Source organism: Python bivittatus, unplaced genomic scaffold (assembly GCF_059951505.1).
Source record: "Python bivittatus isolate LINGU-HERP-01145 unplaced genomic scaffold, Pbiv_v1 ctg000850_np1212, whole genome shotgun sequence".
NCBI lineage: Eukaryota > Metazoa > Chordata > Lepidosauria > Squamata > Pythonidae > Python > Python bivittatus.
Genome location: NW_028277112.1, coordinates 51,608,833 through 51,634,102, shown reverse-complemented (window position 1 = coordinate 51,634,102; position 25,270 = coordinate 51,608,833). Strand labels below are relative to the sequence as shown.

Genomic DNA, 25,270 nt, shown 5'->3' with positions numbered 1-25,270 from the left:
ATACTGAATTCTCAGGAAATTTTAGAATTGGTTAATAGTTTGCTTTTTACATTTCTTTGTATGGTATTTGTGAGTTTGCTTTCATTTGTGTAGAGCCCAAAGGCGCTGGGCCTTTTTAATTCTTTTCTGCTACAAATCTCCACCATACGGCTACCTCCATAGCTGCCCACACATCCTGATCTAAGGAAATTCCATGGGAAGAAGTCTGTGATCAAGTCATTCCTTAAGATATGACTGAAGCGTGGGGAGCCAGAGCGGTTACAGACCATTACAGAAATTCTTGTCCAGTGAAAGATGCAACAATTATAGGCATCTCTCAACTATCTCATAGCTAAGGGACAAGCTGGAATACCACACTCTGCCTATGAAAATTTCAGCAAATGTTTTTTTACTTAAAATGTACCTTGAAAACATTTTCCCACCATCCAATTATATGAAAAGAATCAAAGCTATCAGAGAATTTTTCAGCACAAGATTATTATTCTAATACTAATCTATTAGATGAATATTTCACCCCCCATTTCACCACATTGTTTGGATGGTGGCCAGCTTTTCATTTTTAGAGATGTGCAAGTAGAGCTTTGATTACACTGTCATGCCCACCATTTTGACTTGTTTGACCACACCCAAACAACATATTATATCTTCTGCGGAATTGAAGGCTGTATGTGTAGTATTTCTGGGTGATCTTCCATCCAGAGATTAACCTGCTTCTTTTTAAAAAGCGGCCATGTGGCATACCTTTAAAATATGCATTATTGTTTGATATAGATGTTCTTATTGTCCAATTTTTAAAAATAATTTGTGGGTGTATCTTGCCCACGAACTCTGAATGGCAATGAGATGGGTGGATACTTATTTTAAAGAACAGACCAGTGTATCTAAATGCTAACCTCATTTTTTATACCTGAACTATATTAAAAGAAATCAACCAAAGTATTTAGGAAATGTAAATTTCAGTGCTATACGATGTGTAAAATCAGTATTTCCTAGCCCATCTATTTCCTAGATAGGCTGGGAAAGTTAGTATATAAAAACATTTCATGGAGTGGACAGGATCTTATGCATGCTCTGATGTGTGCCTTGATGTGTAAGGCTGCTGAGATTGTGGGCTTGAGATATTGACTCTCCATATGTTTCGATTTCTTTTTTTAAACTTTTTAAAAATTAAATACATAGGATGAGTTCTTGATATATTCTGATGACACATTATCCTACTCTGATTTATGATGAATTAATATTGACGGCTGCATGTTAGGTATGGAAGCCCACTTCTTAACCCTAATCACCTGGAGTCCGTTTGGACTGAGTCAGTGCATAGATTGGATAAGTAAGCATAAATAAACCATTCATATTCACACATTCGCCAATAAGTGAGAGTTACTTGGGATTGTATTTCTTTTCAGTTAATTTTCAGACTAGTTCTGATTGAATAGAATGGAGCACAACCCGAAGGCCTGCCAGAGCAATTCCAAAAGTTAAAATTCTGAAGGTTAAAAAAAAAAAAGAAAAGATAAAGTTTTAAAAGGTTAAAATTTGGAAGGTAACAGAAGAGGGAAATGGTGAAGTACAGGAGAAGCAAACATACTGGGTACAATAGATTTAATCTACCCTGGATCCCACCTATGTTTTGGAGGGTGGCTCTCACTGTGAAAAAGGGCAAGCACTTCAGTGTTCAACTAAGGCAGAGCTCTAATCTACTAAATTAATTTGTGCCCTTCTTTTTCTAGTGTTACCTTAATACAGAGATGAAAAGCCTTCCAAAGCATTACAAGAATTAAAAGCGTATGACAAAAGATGCTTATGATTGGACAGCAAAGACAAAACTCTGCAGACTAGAAGAAATGCATGAAAATGCAAAACTCTATTTGTTGTGCTGGGCATTTTTCAGAACCAAAAAACAAAGGCGAGGTGGGAAAAATGACCGACTCAGTGAAACTGGAACTAGCAGCTTTGCCTGTCCACATCATTGTTTCAGAAATATAAACTGTATTTGCACAGCTAAAGAAGTGGCTATTTTATGCTTATTCCTGGAACAGTGAAAAAACTCTGATTTGGCATACATAGCAAATGTTTTCTCACTTATATAGTATTGTAGTTTTCGATTTTCCACACACAACAAGGTAGGTGAGTAAACTTCCTCTCCAGAAATATTTTAAGGTGTTTGTTAAAAGCTATTTCTCTTAATGGGCTCTCGAAGACTGAATCAGATTGCAAATACTGTAAATAAGTTTAAACATGTTAATTCCAACAGTTTAACAAGCTCTGACATGCCTCCTTCCCTTTGCAATAAGCAATTTCCTGGGAGCTAGAGAGCCAGTATAATAGGTATTTTAGCTATGCATTCCATTTTGCTATTAAATTAGAATATGATTGCCTCCCACAGCCAAAAGACTACCCCTTGAGTCCCAAGTAATGGGACTCTATTTTGCAAACGGATCAAGCCAACATTATTCAATGGCAATGACTGAAAACATTTCATTAATGTTTTAGCTTCTGGCTTATTCAGTTTTCGCATGCTTAATCTAAGTTTGAGTTTGAGGGTGTTTGGAAGATGTGGTCCAAACTTGTCCACTTTTTCACTGCTATTGCCACTAGAAGCCTTCTTACAACATTAGCAAAAATGCTATTTTTCATATTGAGATATATCTGTGAGAGGAATGTAGGGGGACCTTGGGGTAGGGGGGAGGCAAATACACCCAAAATTGCCATGGCATACATTTCACACAGAAATTGATGACTCTCATCTGACCCTTTGAACTCCCTTGAGTGAGACATTGTATGATAAACATAATAAACATTACTAAACAATAAACATTTAGGAAATTTGAAGGAACCGGGAGCAGAAAGAAAGCAGATAGGATGAAGCAGCGGTTTTCAACCTTGGCAAGAGTAAGATATGTGGACTTCAACTCCCAGAACTCCCCAGCCAGCACACTAATACTACAGATTGGGGATATATTGGAAGAATAACAATTTTAAAGAAGAAATTGCCTACTGCTGAAGCTCCTACTTCGGTGGGTTCGGTAAACAGCTTGTGCCCACCTGCCTCCCTGTTCCAGCTAGCTTGAACAAGTGCTTTTAATTTAAATGAACAAGATGCCATCAAGTCACTGAGCAACAGTCTCTGGTGCTCTCTTTAATTTCCAAAGCTGCATCTGGGGGTGGAAGATATCTCTGATCAACCATCCCTTCTGCCCAAAAGAGAGGCTTCAAGACAGTCACACTGCATAGGCAAAAAATTAAACCTTGGTTGCATTTGAAACATAATCGTTGATGGAATTCTTTTGTGTGGCTTCATTCATTGTTCTGCAGTAAGTCTACTGATCAAAAACACTTGGGTCCTGGAAAGCCTTTTGTGCCTGTTTACAGTCCAACCTCTTCAGAAAATGCTGCACTTTTTTTACAGCTGCTGCTTTTTTAAAAAAAAATAATGGCTGCACTTGCTTTGGAAGGAAACTTAACCTCTACCATGGGAATGATGAAGGATGTTGGGAATTGCAGTTTAGCGACGTCAGCGAGGGTACGGATTTCCTACCCAGGCTCTGACAAGTTCAACTTCTTCAAAAGTTTTCTTGAATCCCATGATATAGGCAATTTTAGGATGTCAAAATACAGAAAGAAAAGGGTCAATTTATTACTTGGAAAATAAATACTATGGATAGCATATCCTGTTTGCTCAGATTAAAAAGTGTCTCATTAGCAACTGCAAGCTGTGGTCATTTCATTAAGCGTTAAGCAGGATCACTCTAGGCATTTTGAGTATGTTTTGCATGTTTTAGATGGTGGAAATAGATCTACTGAAACATCAGAGAAGAGTTATTTAGTCTACCTAGCTCTAACTAATTGAGAATGTAATAAATAGGAGCTTATTGAAAATAAAGGGTAGTGGGTACAGTCTCTTAGATGTTTTCTTCTCTTTGTTGCCACATTGAAAACTATGATGTATCATTAAGGCTAATGCTTTTGAAAGAATCATAGTAGAAAAATCATAGGGTATTTCTGTTGGAAATTTTCCATTTTCTCTCTGTGGATTTATCAGTCCCAAGCAATTAAAGAGCTCTGGATGTAATGGACAAATGAAGCCAAAATAATTTAACTGAGATGATAAATTGCATCTTATTATAACCCAATTGGACAATGATGCATTGTTCTGGGGGAGGGGGGAGAGAATCTTCCATTTAATTGCATAAATGCAGCAATGTGTTCATAAGTATTCAAAACACCAGTATTCCCTTTTTAAATATCTTTTGTGAAAGAATATTTCTTGTATTCGGAAAGATGGCAAGTTGTCAGTGAAGAGCAGTCCGCATCGGTGCTCAAATTGAAGGGAGGGTGGGGAGACTCTGAAGCCCTTTCTTTTTTGATGGCCCCCTTAGCGATTGTTTCATTTAATTATTATTTATTGTCCTTATTTTCTCCAAAGAGCTTAAAGTTGCCGGCATCCATTCTTTGATCTGTCAGATCCCACCATTAATTTGCATAAACATGCTCATCTCTCAGTCACTGTGGTGCATGATAGAGAGGTGGGTTTTTTTGTTTTTATTTTTACATGCAATCAAACATCATATCCTTGAAAACAATTTTGCTCACATGCTGGTTTCATTTTTAAGGTATCTGTACAGAAAAAAAGGGAGAAAATGTCCAGAAGCACACTAGTCAGTAATGCAAAGATGTCCAGACATAGATCTCTTATATAAAATGGGGAATTTTGAGCCACTCATCTGAGTGTGTAACAACTATTTGTACATAGCTTGCCAGGGACTTCCTAAAGCTATTTGCTCTGCAGGCATCTTTCATGGCATCTGTACAGCTTCTTCCAACAGGGGCTGTTGATTAAGTGGACTTGGTCATGTTTGGTTCTTCCAATTAATATTTTCTCCCCTCTCAATTACAGGCATGTTAAAGATCTGGCTAAAGAAAAACAAAACCACTCTCCCCCCACAAATGGAAACATTGTTCCTTTTTTAAGAGCTACTTCCAAAATCCCATTATTTCCTTCATACAATGCATTCATGCATACGTGAAAAGCCATGAAAATTGCACAGGTAGTATTAGAACATCCATAAAGAGAGCAGACACAACAGGGCCTCTGAGAAGAGTTTGCTTGGTCTTTCACCTCCATTGGTCTCCAAGACATCTCCTTCACTGCAAATTATCAGGCCATCTGATGGCTGAATAACCCCCCCCCCCACACACACACACGCTATCTCTTTTGTTCTAAAGTGCCCTTTGGACCTAAGAAGCAGTTTCATGCACTAAACCCAATCCACCTTTCAAAAATAAATTAGAATTAAGTGCATTTTAAGGTCCCCCATCCTACAGCAACAGGGAAGAGCAGATGGCATTTTCTGATTAAGTCCTCTGATTAAAAGGTGAGGAGATGGACCCAACCCCCCAAAATGCCTCCACTCATTGTCCCTTTCTTGACCCTGAGTCTCAAAAGCCTGGTTGCTTGGATGACTTGATTCTTCTCTGTCTTTACCTTCTCTCAAGGCTAGCAGAGGCCTTGCTAAGAGCCTGACAGCTTCAGCTGCTGGCCCTCTTCTCTGTACCATCTTTCTAATTCAGGAGCCTGGACAACTGGCTCATGCTCCCCTTATTTGAGCTGAGCCTTCCTTCCTTCCTGATGCTTTTCTCTTCTTCTGAGAAGTTGGATTACAGCTCCCATAATACACGTTGGCTAGTGATGGGAGCTGTAACCCTTGACACCTGGATGATATCATGTTGAGCTTGTTCTTCAGATACTGGCTGGTTTGCTGTGATAATTTGCAATGTGATGTGGCAGAGTAACATCTCACAGCTACATCCTGTTCCATCTCTGCATTTATCTATATCGCTTATTTATAACTTGGCAGCTGCATGCTCGACTTTCTTTTCTCACTTCTATAAAACAAGCTCCAGAGCTGGGGTACTTATTTGGAGATTACATTTCTCCAAAGGATTGTTTTCAGTGCCTGTGTATGTTGTGTTAGGTAGTTTATTTGATCAAAATAAAAGTCAGTAAGCAGTTTACTTTGGGGAATTGTTGCTTCTCTCCTCCCATCCTCTGGTTTGGAGATTATATTAAGTACTGATATGTTTTCTTACAGGAAGACACTGGGGAAAAAAGTCTTCTTGGCTGACATACAATCACAGGACAATATCTCTGAATGTAGCAGGAGTTTGCCATTTGTTTTGAAGTTGTGGGTTTTATTGGGAATAATGAAAAGACAATTCACGTGTGCTTGCAGTAGGTATGTATGGAATTGTGTTAATTAATGGTGGCTTCCTAAGTGAAAGAAATTGCACTCTGATGTAAACCCTGGCACTCGCATATGAAAGGCAAAGTCTCATTATACGATGATACCTGTGGTCTTCATGATGCTTTTACTGCCACTTGCGCCCTTTGGTCATCAAAAGGGAAAGATGACACTGGCAATTCCTGTGTTGTGCTAAGCCACAAAGTCTGCTGTCTTTGGTTTGAGTGCACTGGTGGTGTATAACATACAGCTACCTAGGCACTGTGATTTGCAAGCCATGGCTTATGGTTCAACATTCTTCCTTGTGGCCTCTGGGATTCACCATCTGTCCCTGTGCAGGACCCCAGGTGGAACTTTCCAGAGCTGGACTTTGGCAGGAATCCCAATCCTAGACAAGGTTCCCATTTGGCCCCCCTCAACAGCCTCTTGATCATCACAACAATATCTCTAGGATGTCTTCTTTGCAATTCTAGTTTCTTCACCTTTTATTTGTCTTTCATTTGTATTATTTTTGCCCCTTTGTGTTCTGGCTTGGCATAGCTTCAGCCCTTTTCCGTGCGGGCAGGGTTTTTTTGTTTTTTGTTTTGCTTTTCACTGCAGGACTGATGGCTTTAGAGGACACGAATAAAAAATGTGTAGCGTCCAGCAGGAAGCTGCCTCCTACACTTGGATTGTTTTTTTTTTTAATTTGGTCTGATTCAAAAAAGACCACAACATGGGATCTTCCCACATTGCCTGGCCTTCATAAAAGGCTTCTTGTGATTGGTCCTTCTAGCTGAAGCCTTATTGGTAGAAAGAGATGCTTCAGGAAGCCAAAACTGTTGTCATTTCTTCCCTGAGGGAAAAACATAGCTCATATATAAGGAATCACAGACATTCTTTGCAAACGTCTTGAGCCTATCTATGTCTATTCTATGTCAGTGCCAATTGAGTTTCACAAGGAAATACCTAATGCCTGACCCTGAAAGAGGAGCCAAAAGGAAGAAGAAATGATGGAAAAAGACTATTCCTGTGACAGGCCTGTGGGTCTAATTCTGTCTCTTCTTTTCCCCTTCCCCCCTGCTATGGTTAGAGAGGCAGGGTGAGATCAGGATATACTCCAGGATAGGGATTAAACAAGCCAGGATCTTCATTTCCTATGACGGCTATGCGTGCTCTGATTTCAAAGTCTCCATGCTCCTTATGCCAACTCTATCAGTGTTGATAGATTTAGTCTGGCTATAGATTTAGTCATTTTCTACACTTCATATGTCCAAATTTGGTTACTTTTATACTGATTCCCTTTGCCAATGGTTGGAAATCATCAACATACAATGACAGAAGAGGATGCCACAGAACTGCAATAAAGGCACAAGTGTATGCAGCAATGTAAAAAAAAAAGTGGCTCTGCAGATCAAATCACCATTCATAAAGAACAAATATAGGCTCTTTTTCCTCAAATACTGCTGTCCTGGGTGAAAACTCTGGATTTTCCAAAATTGTTTTCTTGTTAAGCAGTCATGCTTATCAATGCAATGACCGACAGCTTCATGGTACCTCATTGAGATACTTGATTTCACCTGCTGTTAAGAAAACAATGGGAGATGTTTTGCAGAGACTGAGTGGCAGTGGATTGGAGCCAATATCTGCATTTCCTGGAGAAAATAATGATAAAATGTTCCATATTCCAGGAGGCATTATTACAAAACTGTGGTTCACAGAGAGTTGTTCAGAAGGAGTTCCTCTGGTAGTTTTGCTGAAGTGCTGCTTTGAAGTAGACGACATCCCTGATGTGCTTGCTCTTGCTGATTACCTTAATGAATCACTACAACTAATTACACCTCAAAGGATCATGGTTTTTCCATCAGAAAGATTATGCTTGAGAATTGTTCTCAAGCAAAATCTTCCTCATGGAAAAACCAGGATCCTGGAAACTACTTTTTGGTAGTGGACTCCCACCTTTATTGTTTAAAATCATGTATTGCTTTCTTTATAGCCCACTTGTATACAATCCAAGATGTATTTTGGAATCTGAAATGAATTTTAACAGGTCTATATAATCTTGTATAAAACTGGTGATCATTTGTCACAGATATTTTAACTAAACTTTAGCAAAGAAATATCTTAAAGGTATTATGAATCCCTTACCCACTGAGCCTGACTCCTGTCTGGAGCTTATCTCTGTTTCGGTCTAGGTTCATAAATAAATGGTACCTTTAGCTAAATTATCTCCTCCACCTATTAATTTGGAAGATAGTTTTTCAGACATATTATTTCTATCCTCAGGATTAATGAATAGTATGTATAACAAACAGACCTATACTCCTTTTCACAATGAGCTGGTGTAATAGACAAACAGACAGTTCCCCAAAATAGTTTCTGCTTTTCTTTTCAGGAAGTTTGAACTGTTTCAAGTTCTAGCCCATCAGAAGCAAGATTTCATACTCAAGACATTAGAAGAGCTCTTACTTTTAAACTTTGGTTTGAATGAGCATTTATTTTTATGTTGTCTTCTCCACAATTTTACAGGTAGATAACTTCTGTCTCACGACTGTTATCAACTGGCTAAACATTCTCAGGTTAGGAGCCACTCCACCATAGAAATGGTGACATCTGCTCCATTACTGAACTACCAGACTTGCCCAAAGCTGTATGAAATTCATGCATTCTACCTTCATTACCCACTACTATCTTGGTGATTTGGCTTGGTCAGACACAACCTTGGCTGTAATAAATGAAGCATTACTTATCTAAGAGCCAGCATAATGTGTGAAGACGGTCTCTTGTACACACGTCTGGACTCCACTGATGGAATCAGTACTTCTTTACGGGCTCTACACCTAACCTGACTCCTAGATAAGTGACTCATCCCAATTCTCTTAGTTCCAAATATTGGTGTAGTACAACCTGAAGCCCTTCAAGCTACCAACAGAGGAGAGAGGACATATCCAGAAGCTATAAAGAGATGTTCCCAGCCTCTTTAAATCCCCCATAATTTCTAGCTATGGAATGGGATTTGGGTATTCACAGAACAGAAAAGAGATGTATACCTAATCAGACAACTCCTGTAGTCCATCTAGCCTAATATTGTCAACACTGAGCTGTATAATTCTTTTCTAATCCTACTTCGAATCTAGAATGTTTTTGATGAAAAGCATGTGTTCTATATTAAGGTTATGGTCTTTCTTTTCAAAGTTCAAATAATGTTCAAGATATCTTGCAATAAATTCTAACAATAAGATACAAAGATTATTAACTTGCATGTGTTGGTGTGGCAGGCATGGAAGATGTTGCAATATGATGTTAAAGCATCATTCCTCTTATATTTCTGGGGATGCTGCTACAATTCCAGAACCTTCATTAAATTCAGGATTTTATACCCCTGGAAATTCACTTAACCTGTCAAACAGCCATGAATCCTCTCTGGCAGTTGTTCTGGGATGTCTCCAGATTCAGCTTGTTTAAGTCTTGGCTGTTCAGGATCTTGATATCTCCTACTTGCTGCTGAAATCCCAAGGCTGGTGAGTCTCCTCCAACTTAAATCATCACCCAATATCTTCTCAAGTTCACCCGAGCAAGACAACAACACTGTTTGTTTCTCATCTTATGTATGGACATCTTGCCTATTCAGAATTCAGACATGGTAGTTCTCAGCAGTGTAATCATTAGGGGATTGCTATATTTTTAGCAAGAATATGTAATAAAGGCTATATTCCACATGGTTATTATTGGTTTCTGTACTCCCATCTATCCTTGTTGGAAAGAAAAAGAGTAGGCCATTGTGCTTTGTTAAAGAAATATAATTCCTTCACAGCTGCAAGGGGCTGTGTCATGTTTTGGCAGCATCTCTTCTTTGGGAATGTATGTTATGTTTTACTAAATTGATTCTTTGCATAGTTTAGTATTGTTTGCCCTGATGGCCACAATCCTTCAGTTCTATCCTGCTCCCAGAGAAACTGTATGAATAGTCAATGTATGGCCCTCCAAATGTTGCTGATCTCCAATTCCCATCAGCTATAGCCACATGACCCCAGTGATCATGGAAATTGTAGTCTAATGCTTTCTGAAGGGCTACAGATGAGCCATTCTTGCTTTAACGGCAATGCCAAGGATTGAACGTGGGATGTGCAAAGTACCTACTTTCTTACTAAAATATTAGCGCAAGCTGTAGAGAGTGGAGAAAAAGCTGGATTATCTTTCCCTGGTGTGAAGAAAAAGAAAAAATGTATTTGCTTAGGATATTTCAGAAACTGGACTGTTTTATCCTGCTCTATGAAGTGCACTCCCGTTTTGGCAGTTGGTTGGAATTTTTGCAAACCTAAGATAAGGAGTATTGATGTGGCAACACTTGTTCTCAATTCCACCCAGATAGCTTGCCACTGTTTGGAAAGAAAAACAGTTCCCCGTTTTTATTTATTTTTTATTTTTTGTTAACACCTCAAGGCTCATTTTACCTTCCCCAAACAATATGAGCTTGATATTGGCAATGTCAAAGCGAATTAATTCCCCAAATATTTTCTAATTTTGAGCAACCACAAAAACGCATTTGGAAAAGGAACGTTTCACTGGGAACACATCAAGGACTAATGCGTGTGGCTGCCAAGTGGGATGTGCAGTTGCCATAGCAGCAATCAATCTACTAAATAACTAGCAACATAAACTGATTCAAAAGCAAAGACTGATTTAGGTCAGGAAATAACACTCCGTGAAAAGAGTGACTTTTCTCCCTGACTTGTGACGGTTGTGTTTGCTTTTATGAATGCACTTGAAATGCATGTTGGAAGGATGCCTCCCTGCTGGGCCCAAGTGCAGGACTGAAGAGCCCTCGAGCAGAAAGTGAAGAGCCAGCCCACTTAAAACTGATGTGCAGCATTTCCAGCACATCCTCAGACAAAGACACAATGGAGAAGGAAAGGTGCTCTAAATTGTCTGATACTCTTGATGGGGCCCTCCTCTGTAACAGATGAAAACTGATTATAGCAAAAGCACACCAACCATTGTGTTGACTTGATCGTTCCTCCATGCAGATTAAAATGATCTTGGGGCTGATACACAGGCTTATTGGTGGGAATATGTAAGACGTTCTCCGGGCTTTAGGCACCACTTGTGACAGCTTTGAAGAAGAATCACTGTTGTTACTCAAATCACAGTAGCCATGTTGTGCTTGCTGGCTATGTGGAGGCGCCATTTCACATTGGTTCCTCAATGCCAAAATTTGTAGGGAATAACTTTCCATGTACCTCAAGGCATACAAGATGTTTCCCCTTAGGCATTAGGAATTAGCAATGTTTAGTCCATTGATAGAGTTGCTTCAAATATTCAGTAGTTCCATTTTACACTTCTCCTTGTTAGAAAACACACTTTGGTTGTACTGTTGAAGACCGAAAACATGTCATTCACCATTTTCCTCCTGGTGAATGGGCATATTTTGTTTTTTCAAAGGGGATCTTTTCACTAAAAGTATTCTAAAGACTCCAGATTCTTTCATAATAATATACAAGAACTTTCAGATGCCTCCATTTTTTAGTTCCTGGTAATGCTGTCTTAAGTCATTGAATCAATCCAGTGTCTGACTAGCTGAGGTTAATTATCACCACAGTTACACATCCCTTCCCAATCCAGTTTTCACAAAACTTTCTTATTGCTGCCTTCTGTAAAAAAGCAGCCCCAGAGCTCTTCAGTTGTACTGAACTACAACTCACACAGACGTTAACTTTCTGGTAGATACTACTGGCTTACTACTAGCTGAAAGGAAAACAGCTGGAAGCCATCAGATTACCTATGCCATTTCTAGGATCTAAATAATACAGCTATTCCTAATTTACTCTTGTTATTCCACAGACGAGAGCTGGGCACTGATTCTTTGTAATAGTGTTAATTTTATCCAAATGAATGCAAGTGGCAACAAATGTGTTGTGAATTGCACAGAACAGCCCAGCTGGATCTTCCTGAAGGTCAATCTGTTCTAGAGTTCTATTTCCGTCAGCTATTAAATCTCCAACTTGATTGCTCATATTGAATGCTTGAAACACACAGTACGTCTACCTCAGCAGAAATACTAATTTGCTAGTGAAAGGAGGGGTAGGATATTGATTCATGGTTATCTATAAATTGGCCATGCCCAAGATTTCCCTTTCTTATGTACTGCGATTTCAGCCTTTTTGGGAATAGCTGTCCCAACACAAAAATTTGGTTTTGGCAACTCGCATTTCTCTTTTGTTTTGTTTCTTTTGAGCCCATTGCCAGAAAATCAAGGAGAAAGACAGTTGTCTCACCACACAGCTGTTCATTTATTGTTCTTATTTTTACCAATATTTTAAGTATATATAAACACTTCAGCTGTCTATAAATATAGTAGTTACTCAACTCAGTGGAATTCTTCCAATATATAATAAAAAGCCTGCCATTTTTAAAATAATGAATAAATCACTTCATGTAACTTTTTGATTTCTTCTATAAATTATACTTAATTTCTACCATTTTGAATAGTCATTCTTTGATAGTGGGAATGATTCAGTACTAAGCTAGAGTAATGTTGCTGTAATCAAATTCACACATTCTCCCTTTGGCAGATATTTCATCTTTTGCTTGAATAGTTAATTTCCCCCCAGTACAACTCCAGGAAACAGAAGTAGCTACCTGATTAAAATATCAGCTGCAGCATTTTTGCATGCTTCTCTTCGACCAGAGGGGAGGAACCTGTGGTTGAGGCCACCTTCTAACATCTCTTCCCAATGGCCATGCTTGCTGTCCATTAACAGCCACAGGTTCCCTTTCCATGTTTTAGATGGGAAGACTTTGGGGTTAATTTTTGCTTTAGAAAATGCCAAAGCTGCTTTGCTTGGCCTTTGGACCTGCTCTTTACTCTTCCCCTGAGTTAAAGTCCCATCTATTTCATCCAAGACTTGGTGACTTTTTCTCTCCACTTAACTACATACTGTGCAATTTGCATATCTCTATTTATCTACTTGTTTTTGGGTCGATCATTTTCCCTTTCCAGAGATAACTAGCTTCCTCTACCCCAGTTTTTTAAAATGTAGGTTTCCAGCCCAACACAAATTCATCTTGCAAAAGAAGAATAGGTGAATGAAGGATGATAGAAAAATATATTTCCAAAATATAATGATTTTGCAGTTAACAGAGAGAAATAAAAGAGGAGACAGAGCCAAGTGGCAAGAAATGAAGTCTTTGGGCTTTCCAGCTTGGAACCAAGAGCTGCCAATCAGCAATTTTAACTTGATTGTGGGAGAGCTGCTTGGAAAGTCCTCCATGTGGCATTTTTTAAAAACTTTCTGTTACAAACTTATTAGCCTGTTTGTTTGTTTCTGAATTATTGTTTGACACCCAAATCATAAGTCTTTTTTTCTTTTTGCTGCTAACTCCAACTTGTCTTCAACCCAAGTCTTTTGGTCCTGAAATTTATTTATATCCTGCCAGGAATACAAGGCAGACTAAAATAAATGTTAAAACCTGCTGGCATGGTGGCAGAGGGCTTTCTTGTTTAAATAATGGCTGGCCACAAAATACTACTTAGCAGAAAGAAAGCTATTGATGTGCTCTTGGCCACCCTCTTCTACCTCCCAAAGATATTCTGTACAACTCCCCAACTTCCTTTTAGCTTTCCTTTTGAGCTGAGTTCCAAAGAAAGCAGTGGGCTGCAGCCATTCGCTGTTGGTGTTTTTTAAGAATGAATGTGGAAGTGAGATTAGAAATGAAGACAGGAACCTAAGATTAGGTGGGCCAACAAAAGCTATCTCTACAGCTTTATTCAAAGAAGCAGAGCACTCCAGTATGGGTGAGCTGGTTCTGTGCAAGTAGATGTCGGTTCAAGGCAAGTGCCTTGCATGTGTGGGTTGCCTTCCAGGACAAGTAGGATTCCTTTGAAGGCTTTCTTCTCTGCAGACCTTCATTGCTACAGAAGTTGGCATTATTTGAGCAGCAGCAGCTGGTTGGTCTTAATCAGAGTGCATGTTTGGTGAGCGCTCCAGTTTTTTGAGTGTATCTTCTTTATTGGCTGTATCCAACAGAGCATGAGACCTGCATGGCTGAATCCATTGGCCCTTCTGGATATTTAGGTCCCATATAAGAATAACCTTGCTGGATCAGGCCATGGGTCATTTTGTTTCTCAGGGTAGCCAACTGTAAGACATACTTTTTTCCCACCATTTTTTTTTTTTTTTTTTTTGCAAATGGGATTGGGGGACATGCTGTTCTTAACCTAGAGGTAACATAGAGTTTTAAGGACTTGGAGCCCTCAATAGATCTATCTTCAATAAATGTATCCTATTCAGAATGAATTCCAGAGCTTGCTTAGACACCTTATGAAAAGCGCTTCTTTTTATTTATTCTAGGAGTAGAACAGAGAGGGAAGTTTCTCTTTTCAGTCTGTTCCCAAGACTGAATTCTAGAAACTGTATAGTAAAGCCAATTACCCAGATTTTCAGGGTAGGGCCAAACTCCCAGTATGGCCAAGCAGAAAATCAGAGCATCCAGAAGCTGTCCTTAGCTCGAGAGGAATTGCTTCATTCCATCTCTGCAGATGTATCTCTCACAAATAAGTAGGGACTCCCTATAAGTAGGGGGTCTCTCACAAATATCTCTCACAAATAAGTAGGAATCTAGAGGTTATCAAAACACATATATTGTGAATACACCATAACAATTTTAATAAGCTACAATCCAAACTTGAAATAATAAGGAACAGAGAGAGAGAGCTACTAAGCAGCAGAACAGCCTGTCTCGTGAAGTCATGGGCACTCCATCACTGGAGGTTTTTAAGCAAAGGTAGGGCAGTGGAGTCCCTGGTGCTCTCTGAGCTTGGTTGTTGCATGCAGACCTTTCATTACCCAACTAGGTAACATCATCAAGTGCTAGTGAGTGTGGGGTTTGCCCCCGTTTATAACCATTCATGCAGAAAGAATAGTTGTTTCTTGGTGGAGGTTGGACAGTTATTCATCTAGGATTGTAACGATAGACGGAAATGATCTTGGGAGCCAGGTGGAAAAGCTGCAGACTGAACAATCAGCATGTAAAAGATAGTCCACAGAAGGAGAAGGGGCGTGGGAAGCATTTCAGAAGTGATCTCCCTAGTTTTCTACAGAGTAAAAGGAGAGGATGGGAGAAATACTTTCAGTCTTGCAAGATTCTGTTAATGTAAGTCAGTCTTAATTCCTGGCAATTACATGGACAAATTTATGTACTGTATTTTTCAGAAGTGCTTTGCCTTGATCCTAGAACTGTGAGAGAGTGACCGGTCCAAGGTCTGGCCAGGTCACCCAGCTGGCTTTGGACCTAAAGCAGGACCAGCACTCATGGTCTCCCGGCTTCTAGCCCCTTTAACTACTATATCAGACTGCCTCTCTTCTTCCAACCTTATGATTGTATCCATGCTGTTCTTTAAGGGCTCTAAAATGGCTGACAAGGGATTATTTCATTATCCCACTGACGAAATAAGATAATGGTAGCTGGTGTTATATAACTAAAAATATATGAAGATGCTTGTAAAATTCATGACCATCACGACTGCATTAACAAGGAATGTAAGGTACATTCAATTCCATTCAATTATACAATACATGAGAATGCAGAACTTTATTATTTTTATAAATAAGTCAAGGTGGCAAACATACCTAATATCCCTTCCTATTTCCTATTTTCCCCAGAACAAACCTGTGAGGTGGGTTGGGCTGAGAGAGAGAGACTGGCCCAAAGTCACCCAGCCGACTTTCATGCCTAAGGCGGGACTAGAACTCACAGCCTCCTGGATTCTAGCCTGGTGTCTTCACCATGGGACCAAACTGACTTTTGGCTTTTCCCCCTTGCAAATAACAGCACTCAATGTTTTATCTCCTTTGATCCTAATGTTGAGGAAAAGCAATGAGAGCAATCCAGGTATTAAGCAAATAACAGTTTTTGGTTAGGGGAACAGTGAGATTCCCTTATAAGAGGATAATATTAGGTTTTGTTTGTTTTTGTGTTTGTTTTCTCTAATTTCTGCCATAAATTGGACACAGTGTACCATTTGATGGGCTGTTTGGGGATGTAGTTAAATAATTAAAATTTCTACATACTCCAATGTAATCTCAATCATGATTACAATGATAAAAAGTAACTTTACGACCAATCCTCGCATTTATGACCTTCACAGGTGGTTAAAGCAAAAGAAAGATGAAGTAAGATCATAAGCACAGTTGCGGTTTCACTTAGCTGCTGCTTTGTTTAATGACCCAATTGTGGTCACTAAATGAGGACTACATACATACACAGATAATTACCTGCCACTCAAAAGAAGAAAAGGTATTGTTTTGGACCAGGTACTTCTCATCCTTTACTGAAAGCAAACCTGATTCTGGAGACAAAAGAATTCCCTTTTGATTATTAATGGGGGCAGGGCTGGCAATTCTCCTCTGAATTACTTGATGATTGCATAAAAAGACAAGAAAATTCATTAGTTCTGCTTAGCCTGCTGTCTCAGATTAAGGGGTAAATTGCAACTCTTGGAAGCTGCAGAGTGAGGAAGAGAAGAGAAAGAATGGAGGCCAAAGTAGCTAGGTGGAAACCCAAAGCAAGGGGAGTTTTGTGAGAAGATAAGGACATTCTTTCAGGCCATTTATTTTGGGAGTAAATCCCACTAAAGACCATGGGGAACACAGATAGCTTCCTTAGGATGCTTTTCCCTCAAGCATAATATCTTGGCTCTCCAGACTAGCAGGGTCTACAGATACAGAAATAGTGCACGTTGACCTAATCTTTTCCATAGGAGATGCCTGGGACTGACCCTGATTCTGCTTGTTAAGCCTATGCTCTGCCATGAAGCTATAGATCTCTTTTCTGACTGACTTCAGGAAAGCATGAAAGTTGTTTATCTCAGGGCACAAATCAGGAGTAGCACAATGCCTGCCCTTGGATATATGGGTTGCCCATTTTCAGGCATGTATGCATATAGTACGGATGTATCCTTTATTGGGAGGGATTCTCTGTAGATCCGAGTGCTAACCTGCAAGCAAGAGCATCGAACTGCTAGAGATCCTGTTTACCTAAAAGAATTCACTTTTTACAAAGGTACATATGAAAAAAAAAATCATCTCCCCATAATAAGTGCTTGGAAGTACGCAGAAGAGAGTGCACACCTTATACGAAGCCCAAGTATTGGAGTAAAGTGATGTTCCAAATTCTCCTTAGTGCTAGCAAAATGCTTAGAAAGGAGGTGATAAAGGATGCCTTGGCTCTTTCATGACATTGAGCTATGGTTTGTTGAATAAACCACAGTTGGATGGCACTGCAGTACATTAAACCATAGCTTGTAAAACACAATGGCTGGGTTCGCACACCCCATTAGCCAGCAGCAAATAAGCCACATGAGGTGGTGAACCCTGGCAAAGAATCTGAGATTTGGTTTTTACCTTAATATGGTTTCCCATCTTTTTCACTGTGTAAGAATCAAGGAGGCTGGTGGGGAAGAAAGGACCTTTTCAGGAGGCTTAAGAAATGAAACCTAACAAAATTGTTTTGTGAGTCCCTGTTGGTCGTTCTGGTGGAATCTGATGTCTTCATGTTTGAAAATGTTTTTAGAACAGACAGGGACACGAGCCAACATGGAGACATTTGATTTATCCCTTGGGATACTTTTCTGTGTCTTGTGAGTATGGCAGAAAAGCATCTACAGAGCTACCCAAACTTTTCATAGGGTGAACTCTCCTTCATTTATGTCACCCATTTTTAAATTGCTAAGATTGTTTTATATGCTGTTAAGTGTGCTCTGTCTAAGTATAGAATTAGGTCCCAGCCTCTCTGTATTTAATAAAAATAGCACAATAAGAAGCCATCAAGAAAGGACACAGTCAAGCCAATTCAGCATTGTGGTATGTTTGCTTGAAGAGTCAAGCAGCCTACGTTTGACAATATATAAAGTTGCAGATAAACTTTGAACTTTCCTAAATATATTATGTCAAGCAGAGCTTGTAACAATAATTGGGATTTTTTTTTTCCAATGAGAACAGTATTATGACTTTGTTCAGTTCTTCAAATTACTGTCACTGATGCTGTGCCATTAACGAGCATGCTACTTTTTACGTTTATTTTACCAAACCAAAAATCCCCCCCACAGATGATGGTACATTGCTCTGTGAACATGCTTGCTTAAATGCTGCTGCTGTTTGCCCCTACGCTGACAGAACCTTCAGTACTTAGCTCACAGCCTTTCCCTTGAGTAGAGCAGATGATCCAATTTGCTTAATAATTTCAATTCATGTTCTCTCTTCTCCCTGCTTTTTTAATTGGTAATGTGCTTAATAATGACAAATCTTGTCATTAATGCAAAGTTCAAGGTATTCTTCAGTGTTCCATATTCAGAAATATGTGCTAATTCATACATCATGCAGAATAATATAAAATATCAAGCTTTCAGCTGAATCCTCTTCTACATTTATTATTTTAGTTAAGAATTGTCTGGAAAGTTGAAGGATGCTTTTATCACAATTGACGAGAGCCATCTTTTAATATTCTTTATGAAAACTATGTAAATAAATAAGGGGAAAAAAACTAAGGTCAGTCAAACAAAGATAGGTTGTATACAGGAACTGGCTTAGTTCTCAAAGTAGTAAGTATGAGTAAACTATAGTACCAAATAGAATCACAAAGTTTAAAATGGCTTCAAACATAATCCTATCTTGTCTAATGTCCTACTAATACATGAACTCAGTTTCTACAATTCTTGATAACTAGTTGGATACATAGCAGTGGTTCCTGGGTCCAACGGTGGGAGAGATCAAGTAAAGAAAATAAGATTAGTCTTAATCCAAAACCCTGAGACTGGGAAAGGCAAAAGTGTCATTGTATGACCCAAGGTCTAATTCTAAAAAGGCCTACTCTGCAGCCACAAAAATCCTCAGAGGACTAATTGATAAATTAATCCCAAAGTCAAACACATCTAGTCAACATTCCAAAATGCAAGAACTAGACAGCAGAGTTGAGGTCCAGGCAGCAAGGAGAAGTCTATCAGCAGGAAGTGTTCAAGGTGCACAGATTCACAAGCAATTGCCATTGTTTTCTTTAAAACATAGCAAAGGTTTTCTCCATGAATATCCCCAAGTCATACAAATACAATCCATTTCCTCCCCACTTTCATGAATCTCCTTCACAGACATGGAAAATGAATCATTTATTGACAGACCAAGAAAAATAAGTGTCCAGCAGAAAAGGCTTCCCCATTCTTGAGCAAATATATGCAAAGCTTGATAAATATTAGCAAAGCCTTCACCATTAACATCTTTTCTATCTCTGACTGGATAAACCAAAAGCCTGATAACATATTTTTCTTGTTGTAAGCCAACAAGTACAGAAGCCTATTCACAAATTCCATACAGTACAACTAAGCTACTGTAAAACATCTGTTAAAGCCTCCCTGGAATTATTTTTCATTGGGAAAACTCTTCTTACCTCTGCGCATAGCCATTTCCTGGAAAAAGGTGGACTTTCTAAGAATTGTCAAAACAACAACCAATCAACACAAAGCCAGTGAAACTAACAACCAGGAACTACTAGGAAACTTTTTATCAGGAATCTAATTTTCTGTATAAATCTACCTTTTCATTGTAACCATGTTCCACTTTATCTCTTGAATTAGAACCTGATGATCGCTTGCAAAATAAACTGTTAACTTTCCTTCTCAGTGTTTTGGTTCTTTCTTATTTGTCCATGACATTTTCAACAAAGATTTTTTTTTTTTTTTTTTGCTGAAGCTTGCCATTTCCTTGCCTACCAAGCCTGATTTTAGCTACAAGAGCCTCCACCTCTATTGAGATACTCCTCAATATACCTTTATTCCCAAGGCACTGCCCATTACAACCTAGTAGATTGGTACTGCTTCATTTTCTGGTATTCACTCCATGCCACTCTCCTGAACTAGATGGCTGCACCAGTAAGTAGGAGGTAGTTTTGCCAGATAGTCCTGTACAACTGGAGATTGATTACTTTCTTCTAGAAATTTAAGATTTCAATTCCTATCAGCCCCAGCAGCAGGGCAAATGATAAGGGGTGGTGAGAGTTGTGGTCCCAAACTTATGGAAGACATCAAATTGGTTTCAAAGGACTTGCATAATCTATCTTCTTTGAGGAGTCTTCCTCAGATTAAGTCACAGTACTCATAATTTATTTCACATCCAGGAAAGGGTCTTCTTTGTTCCTAAATGAATACATGTGAGGGCAAAACCAGGTCACCAGTAAACCAACTCCAAGACTCAATATGGTGACAAGAAGCATTTTCCTACCTGACTCAGGCATGGGAACCTATCCCTCTGGTTAAATCTAGGGACGATCTCATTTTTATGGTTCCCTGGGAAAGCATTCCATTGTTTCACTGCCTCAGTTTGCTTCTGCTAACAAGGCATAACATTTTACTGCTACGACATCATTAAGATAGGCAGCATGAGAAAAATTAAAAATTAATGACAGTAAAGACATGGACAAATTCTATTTTAATAGATAAATAACTTCTGTTGCTGAGTAGGTTGATTAGGGTCTTGATTTTTTATAAACAAAGGGCTGTCTTATATGCAGAGTGCAAGAAATTCTGGTGAGCTAAAAAGGATTAAACTCAGTTCAGTTTAGAATTCCACGAACAGACATTCCAATCTGTTTGATAATTTCAGCTGGCAAACTCTATGTGTCAGCAAATAAATATGGAAGTGTTACAATGGTTCATTACTTTTGCTGGGGAAGGGGGTGAGGAAGGAATGTTGTTGTTTTTTTTAATACATTGTCAAAAAGGAGAAGAAGAAGAAAAACACATAAAAGTGCTTAAATAAAGAAAGAAATACAAGAAAAAAAGCATGTTAATATGTCATTATAACATTAAACAATTACAATTCTGTATATACTTGTCTAAGGCAAATGTTATTCAAGTACATATATATTTCTAATACATTTATATGACTACCATTTTTTTTAAACCTACTGTATTTTGTATAAATGAGTCCCATATTCCATTATACTTGTACATACAAAGTGTACATCTATCGGCAATCCGCTCATAAGTAGCAAGGGCAATCAGGTCTTCAATCCATTGAATAAATGGGGCCATACATTTGTTTTTTCCAATGCTGCAGTATCAGTCTTTTGACCATAGTAAGGGCACAGAGAATCCATTTACATGTTCTGGTTGTCAAGTTCCATGTACTAGGTATATAGTTCAAAAGAATATTATCCTCTGAAAAATTTAGTTTTTGTCGCACAATCATATTTATATAGTCTACTACTTTCTCCCAAAACTTGTTAAGTACAGGACATTGTAGAAACATATGTTTTAAAAAAGCATTATCCTTATTATATCTCCAACAAAATGCTGTCTTTGACAATCCTTTTCTATATGAATGTAATGGAGTCCAATAAATTCTAAATATTATTTTTTGTTGATAAGTTATCATTTGAGGTCCATTGACACTCTTGCTATAGAAGTTAAAACACTCTTCCATTGTCTAGACAATATAGGAACCTCTATTTATTCCACTCGTTTCTTAACATCTGCATATCAAATTGATTTATTGATAACAAATATCTATAAAAACTAATAGTAATTTTTTTTAGTTTTAAAGGATTCAACAAGTTGTTCTAATATCTCAGGTATCTCAGAAGCTGAAAATGCTGCTATCCAATGTTGTTAACAAATGTTGTAGCTGTAAATATTGCTATTGGGTTACCTCTGATAGATGATATTTATCTCTTAACACAATGTATGTTAAAAATTCATCTTCATCATCTATCAGTTGGTCCAAAGTCAATATCCCTGCTTCCATCCAATTTTTCCATATCACCATCTTTTTCCCAGTTTTAAAGTTGGGTTAGGAAGGAATGGTTTGTGAAATGTTCCACTTTAGCTTCCACAATTAAAAAACAAACAAACAAACAAACCAGCTGATAACAGCTATAATTCAGTGTTCTGAGATGAAAGGCAATAAATTCACAGTAATTATTCTTCACTAAATGCAGATTTCTGCTGGGACATTACGCTGATATGCATATAGGAATAAAGCAGGTTGTCTTTGGTGTGTGAATGTTCAAATGTTCTCTGGTTATTTTTCAGGATCAGCTGACAAATGCCACCAAACTATATGGTATTCAACTATATCTATCAGTATGCTGATTTCTCCATCTCCCCTTTTAATATGATTGTTGTTCCATGCACAGCTACCCATAAATTGAAGAATACCACCAGAATGTTTACAAGAGATGAAACACTGGCACTCTGAACATGACTCACTCTTGGCCATGCTGGCTAGATCTTCTAGGAGCGATAGTCCAATAACATGTGGAAGGCTGGTTTCTTACCTCTGGTTTACACAGCACAGTGTTGAAAAATGGATATGGGGGATCAGGTGATGAATCAGCTTGCCAGAGGAGTGGTTGATGGAGGGAGAAGCAGAGACTGAGGGTTCTATTCTCCCTTTTGTTTTGGTGGGGCTTGGAGGTGAAAAAACTAACTAGAGGTGTGTGAGCTGAGCAGCTAGAAAGGCCAAGCTGTCAGACCAGGACTTTTGGAAGAAGATGAGAATGATGAGTGTAGATCAGGTTTTCTCATGGCAGCCACAAGTCCTGCTGGGAAATCCAGGCAGCTGCATAATCCCGAACCTCTGACTAGATTGTCATTAACAGCGAAATTATCTTTGGCTGCTTCAGTACTACTCGCAATCTGGCAGACCCAGATGAGATCGACTGAATTTGCTTTGCCCCTAGAGAGAGAGAGACTGGGAGACTGGGAAATTCTGCCATCCCTAAGCCTGCTGAGAATGGGTCTGGGGTGGAGAAAAGGGTGGTAGGAGGTGAGATATTGAGGAAAGTGTGTAGGAATTGAATATGGCTGATTGGAGTGGCTTGCCAGATAATCAACCACATGGGTAATGGGGGACAGATGAAGGGACCTGGTTTGTATATAGAGGACATGGCTCTATTGGCTACAGAGGGGGCTAGAGAAGATCTGGAGGAGTAGTGAGGGACAGCAGGAACATTTTGGATATGGGGTGGACAATTCCAGCAGAAAGGTGAACAGTGGTTTGCATCACCAGATTGCTTCTAGCCTTTGTCTCAGGCACTTGCTGGTCAACGCCAGGTCTTTCCATAAAAAGACAACATTTAGCCATGATTTGGTAATGGATGAAAGATTGGACCTGGTTTATATTACCGAAACTGGGGGTCCTCCTAGATTCACTGGTACTCCTAGGAAGGCAGGTGGAAGCTGTGGCTAAAGGGGGTTTTGCCCAGTTTTGGCTGGTGCTCCAGCTGTGGCCCTGGGATGGAATGTATCTACGAGGAGGAGAGTGATGCAGGAGAGCAAGGCTATCAGGAAGGAGGGGCTGCATTGCAGCAGGGGAAAGGAGACAAAGGACAATGCAGCCCTCAAGAGGAGCATGGGAAGAGTAAGAGGCTCAGGGTAGCCACCCCCTAGAATCTCCCAGGGTATATCCACTAGTTGCTGTAGATTTAGTTTGGCAAGATTCTGTCTATAAGGTGCAAGCAAATAAAGGGACTATATTTGACTGGACTGTTTCATTGTTGTTCTTGGGCTGGGCCTGACAGGCCCTTCTTGAAAGAGGCCATTGAGGCAGTAACTCAAGTCCTTGATACCTCATGCAGATGACCACAAGACACTCTGTGTGGCATTGTCTTTGACTATTTTAAAGTACAAAATGCTTCAGCCTGCTTGTTGGCTGATGAAAGCCAACACTTCCACACCACACAATAATTCACTGGCTATCAAGAGACTTCTGGAAGCAATTCAAAGAGCTGGTTTTGACTTATAGAACAGTATAGAGCTTGTAACCCCCGGGTATTTGGAGTGTGCCCATGTGATCCACACATCCTGCCCTATGGGAGATTTGGGGGGAACAAGCCAGTACTTGGTTCTTCTCAGTTGTAGCTCCAATCTTCTGGAAAGCTTTCCCCAGAACGGTGCCCTCTCTTCAGATGTTAGGAAAGCAATGAAAACAGGGATGTTTAAAACAGCTTTTAATGGTTAAGATCACTGTTGATTAGAGACACAACATCACCACTGCCATAATCATAATCCATAATGGCATGCTATTTTATTATTTAGTTGGGTTATTTTATTTTAAATTTTATTTTATTTTATTTTAAATTGGGAATCACCATGGGTCCACCATGGTGGTATAATAGTAAAATAAATAAATACATTAGAATGTGGGAAGAATTAAGAGGTACTAGAAAGAAAGCTTAATGTCTGACTCTTCCATAGGATTTCTTAGCTTTCTTCTTATCTTATTAGGCAAAGCAGGATTAATCTTAGAATATATTTCCTTATTTATTAATAATTGCTGTTATTTGTCCTTCACTACACATGGCATTTTGTGACCTGCAAGAGGGAATTATCTAAAACTGAACACAAGGAAAAATGAGGAAGGGAAGTAGAGGCATGAGGTAAAGAAAAATCAGTAGGTGGTCATTTCAGTTAGAAACTTGATCAGTGATTTAGCTTTGACAGAGCTTGACAAGTCGGGAGAAATAGTTTAGTTGTTGTTGATAACTTACTTTCTATCCTTTATCCATGAGCCATTTTGATTGCATTGCAGTATACTTATGAATTTTTTTGCTAATGACCCAAGAACATCAAGACTCAAGTGTACATAAAAAAAGGGGGGGGGAGAGAGAGAGAAATGATAATTAAGTCTACATAGACAGGGAGTGCAGTTTGGTGCTATCACTATGATACTAACTCATGAAGGGTTACTGCCTATGTTCCATTCCTGCAACCTGGACCCATACCAGATGATGTGAGTAGGAATTGGATAGATCTGTAGGATTATATATTTGGATGGCTAGATGATGGATACAGAAGTGATGTAGAAGGAAGAGGGAATGGCCTTGAAAGACAGGAGGAAGAGCCACTACCAAGGCAACATTCAGATCAGGGGCCTGAGCCTGGATCAAAAAAGTAACTTGAGAAACTGTCTCAGACAAGCCCCTCCCTAGTTCACATCAAGTGATGGAGGGGAAAACACTTTCAGACTTGCAAGATTCTGCTACTATAGCTGTTACAATAA

General features: G+C 39.0%; 1 pseudogene; it reads left to right on the top strand.

The window, feature by feature from the left end:
• Window positions 1–3,472: 3,472 nt before the first annotated feature.
• On the top strand, window positions 3,473–12,090 carry LOC112540572 (proteasome assembly chaperone 2-like; annotated as a pseudogene).
• The last annotated feature ends 13,180 nt before the right edge of the window (window positions 12,091–25,270 follow it).